Genomic DNA, 4,649 nt, shown 5'->3' on the forward strand with positions numbered 1-4,649 from the left:
AGAAAAGAAGAAAACAAGAGAAAGAAATTCCATAGATTTTCACTTAATTAACAATTGTAATTAAGAGTATAAAGCCAAAGTATAGTAAAATACATATTTCAATTGGGGTGTTTGTGACTTTGCATTCAAAGGCTGAAGTTGCTGAACTGAACTGAAAGACTTGTTCCTTTATCTTTTAGTTGTTAAAATAATATTAAATAAATAAAATTTTTTTAGACTCAGTTTGGTAGAATACAAATACAAATATATACTGTATAAATACATCCAAAATACAAGATTTTACACTCTACAAATTTATACTTGTACTCCTTTCAAACTGAGCCTAATAAGGTACAGTAATCTACCCACAAACACTCTTTGAAAACTTATTCACCAAAAAAGATAAAGCAGTTAAGCATTTTTCAGCTGTTACCAAATGGCCCCTAATTCAGATTAACTGAACGCAATGGCTGTATACCATTAAAAGAAGGTTTAATTGACCCATGAATTAATCTTCTTTAATAATATCTTGTTTGCATAAATAGATCTCCAAATTGCACTGTTAATGGCTTAAAAGCGAAACCCCCAAGAAGTCATTCTTGAGAAGGTTTGCTTCCAGTGCTGTCAAAAATTGAAAAAAAAAAAAACAGAAAGTCAAATTCTACAAATTAAATTCCGTCCATTTTCAGATTTCAGAGCAGAAACTGTTCCAAAATCCTCTTAATTGTTGACTAATTTTGGACTTTCTTTTAAACCTAGAAGCTAAAAAACTTGATTAAATAATGCTCAGAGTACAGCTAAGATAACAACAAAAGGAACAGACCACCAGAAGACCAAGCAAGAACAATAAAGGGGACCCGTTTTTATTACTCGCTACTCTTTTCTTTTGCATTACAAAAGTTTGTATAAGAACAGGAAATAGAAAAACAGATCATGAGATTTTAACATGCGAAGATGCACATGTAACAACAATCTCAGCGAGTTATGAAACATTGTATCAGCATCCACTTATCTCTACCTTTAACATATTCTTGCTGTTAACCTTTTTAGTTCTACTACATATTTCTGTATTAAATCCATTCAAATAAAACTAGGTTAAGGATGCCTGATGCCTGAAAGTTGAACCCAAAAATTGGGTGGGTGTTTTTCCAACTTTTATCCAGACCATGAGACCAATTGCATAGCAATTTAACCTAAACCGCAATAAGTATTAAGCATGGTTTTTAAAAATGATCCGGAGACTAAAACAGTCAGGGGTTTGGTTATTAGGTTGAACGGTCGGCCTAATCTAACAAAAAAAATTAATAAATAACAGTTAAAACAGTTCCAATGGTTAATCGCCCAGATCAGCGATTTGCTGGTCAAAATCAACAGTTTTAGGCAAATTTTCAGTTTTGGAAAAAACTAAAACCGATCATCTAACTGATTCCCAGTTTTTCCGGTCCGACCATCCAGTCCAATCCGGTTTTGAAAACCATGGTATGAAATAATATGCAATAGCTGGCATGGCTAAGAAGGGCTGAGCGAGTGGGAACAAGCAGACAAGTCTGATTTGAGAGCAGTCAAGGGCCTTGGTTTTCACCACAGCCCAACATATTATACCCAATTACCAGTTGTGGCAGTAACTCTGCATTTTGTTGAGGCCCAATTAGATTTTTACCATAAATTCCTTACTTAAATCGGCCCTGTTATCCCATTTAACGATGTAATAGTCTTCCTCTCCTATATTTTTGCATCGTAGTTTGTTCCTGTAAAATTCAAATAAAGACCACATTAAGCTCTGCTATTGTTGAATTCACTTGGCTCCTTTTCAGAAGGAATAAAAGTTCTTTTCTTTGCTATTTAAATGATTCTTCTTGTAAATTTTGTAGTACAATTTTGCCAGTCAGATAAGTAGGATGTATTTGATTGCAGTACAATTTTATTTTCACTAGTACAAATGCATGGGAGTGCAAATGAAAAAACATGCAAATTTTCATTCAATTTTGTTTTGGGTTTTACTTTATTCTGCTTTATATATTAATTTACTTCATTTGTAATGCAATCAAATAAAATAAGCTAAATTTTGAAATAAAATAGATCAGAATTTACACTCGAACCATTTGCACTGTCACAGTTTCACATCAGTGCAAATTTATTTGCATTGCAACCAAACACAGCCATACTTTCAAATTTTCATACATTCACCATTTAGATTTAGGTATTCAACTCCTTTGATACATTATTCTATTAGTTTATGGATTTGGGCCAATAGATAAATTATCATTAAAAAAAAAAAAAAAGAAAAACTCAGGAGCCCCTCTACATCTTGTCAATCTCCTTGAATATATCATTCCATCCTTAAATTCCTATTGAGTCCAAATCTCCCACACTTTTGGCTGGGTTAGGTTTTAAAGAAAAGATAGGAAAATCGATACAAGGTTTGTACAGATTTCCCTAGCTTTTCTTTCAAACCAAACACAGCCTTAGGGAACACAAAAACTCTTGATCATTTACGTCAAGGACTAGTTTTGCATTAAGACAAAAATAGGTCTCTTCTAAGTTCTCTAAATAATAAAATATATAATTTTGCCTCTAAAATGTATATTCAACTAAGATACCAAGAAAAGTGATAACGAACCAGGTGGTATGTCATACCTTTTTTAGCACTATAGATTTTTCCATTTTGAAATTGAAAAAATACCCTCATTTATAAACATTAAATACAGTTTAATCATCTTAATAATTTATTATTTTGTTAAACATATGTTCAAAATTTTCAATTGTTTAATAATAAATTACAGATTTTTTATCACTAGATTTTTTCTATTTTAATATTGAAAAAATACCTTCATTTATAAACATTAAATACAGTTTTATCATATTAATAATTTATTATTTTGTCAAACATGTGTTCAAAATTTTCAATTGTTTAATAAATAAAGGGTAAATTACAAAGATCCCCCATATAGTATGGGGTCTGTGACAAAACCCCCATGTACTTTGTTTTATGATAAAGATCCCCCTTTACTATGACCGTGAGACAAAAACGCTCTTCCGTTAGTCTTCCTTCAAATCCGTCGTTGCAATATTTTTTAATCCCCATCCTAACATTGTAATAACTATTCAGAAAAAAACGCTGTTAATCTTCCTCCACCTCACAATACACGAATAGCAGCGGCCACGAACTTTTAAAGTCCTCCCCCTCTCTCTCTCTCTCTCATCCAGCACATTACAGGACCCATCTCTGCAAGGACGAGACCAGATGCACAAGAAGGGTTTGTTTCTTTGCACACAAGCCTGAAGAGCTACGCCCTTTATGTGCCTCAACTGGCTCAGCTGTTCCAATCTCTCCACCCAATCAAGTTGGACCTTGGCCAGCCCTTGCTTCCTCATCTGGTGGTCGAACAGGGGAATACAGTCAGCTTGGTTATTATCATATTTTCACAGCAAACAAAGGTATAAAAGTGAAGCAATGGTCTTGTTCGGTGAGATTTTTTTTCTTTCTTCTGCTTCCCTTCCACTCGGTCATTCAATGAAATTTCAGGACACCTTGCAACATCAATTGTTGTGGAACCCTAGATTATGTTAACAGGATTTTGTTTACATATCTAAGCATATTTAAGAGCGGGTTCAGCTTTACTGGCTTTTAAATTCAGACGACTTAACATCCTATTTGCTTTGATTTAAATATTCTCTGGTTCATTGAGGATTAAGCTCTTAAATTGGAATGCGGTAGTGGTTTAACAGAGGAAGAGTAGGTTAGCTTTGAAATTCGTTTTCTCCTTGTAAATTTAAGACTCTTTGGTTTCCTACTGGATTAGTGATTCTGTGCCGTGACGCTTGATATGTATTTCTTCGTGTTTGTGGATTAGGAAACTCTAATGGCTTAGGGTTTCGAATTCGTCGACACGAACTGCTATAGACGGTTTCTTGGAGATGTTAGTGATTCTGTGCCGTAAAGCTTGATATGTATTTCTTCGTTTTCTCCTTGCTTCCCGTGTAGAGATCTCCGTTTGGCAGAGCCTTCTCTACGAAGGCGCTCGCAGTGCCGTCGACGCCGGTTGTTTGAACTCCAAACACAGTACTTGTAATGGTGGTTGTCGGTGCTACCCTTCTAGTACTAGCCTAAGATCGGCTCCGACCGACGACGAACGATGGCGGAACCACCACGGCTGTAGTCGATGCTGCTACCTCGATCACTTCTCTGTTATCTTCTTCAGATTTCTTCTTTTGCTACCGTTGGCGCTACCGTTGTTTAGTTCTTCGTCAACCAACAAAGTTTCTCGCATTTTCGATTTTCACCATTCAACTGCTCCTCTTGTGGCCGAGCTGCAATGAGTTTATCCTCGACAGGGTCCAACAATGTCAACAATGTCAACGAATAAAGGGGAGGAGAGAAAGGGGAAGGGGAAGAGAGATCGGGGGAGAGAGAGGACTTTGGAAGTCCGTTGCCGCCGCTGGTCGTGTATCCTGAGGTCGAAGACTTTCTCCGAATGGTCATTACAAGGGTAATATGAGAATTAAAAAATATTATAACTGTAAATTTTAATGAAAGACTAACGGAAGGGGGTTTTGTCTCACATTCATAATAGGGTGGTCTTTGTCACAAAACAAAGTATGTCACTGACCCATAATATAAGGGGTTTTTTATAATTTGCCCATAAATAAATTACAGATTTTCAATTGCA

General features: G+C 35.4%; 1 long non-coding RNA gene across 1 annotated transcript; it reads left to right on the top strand.

Annotated features, from left to right (window-relative positions):
• Positions 1-3,082: 3,082 nt before the first annotated feature.
• On the top strand, positions 3,083-4,649 carry LOC148869007 (uncharacterized). The gene is made up of 2 exons (XR_016106729.1): positions 3,083-3,417; positions 3,834-4,649. It is a non-coding gene; the product is annotated as an uncharacterized LOC148869007 (long non-coding RNA).

The sequence above is a fragment of the Nelumbo lutea genome, chromosome 2, assembly GCF_056320005.1.
Source record: "Nelumbo lutea isolate HS-2025 chromosome 2, American lotus-T2T, whole genome shotgun sequence".
NCBI lineage: Eukaryota > Viridiplantae > Streptophyta > Magnoliopsida > Proteales > Nelumbonaceae > Nelumbo > Nelumbo lutea.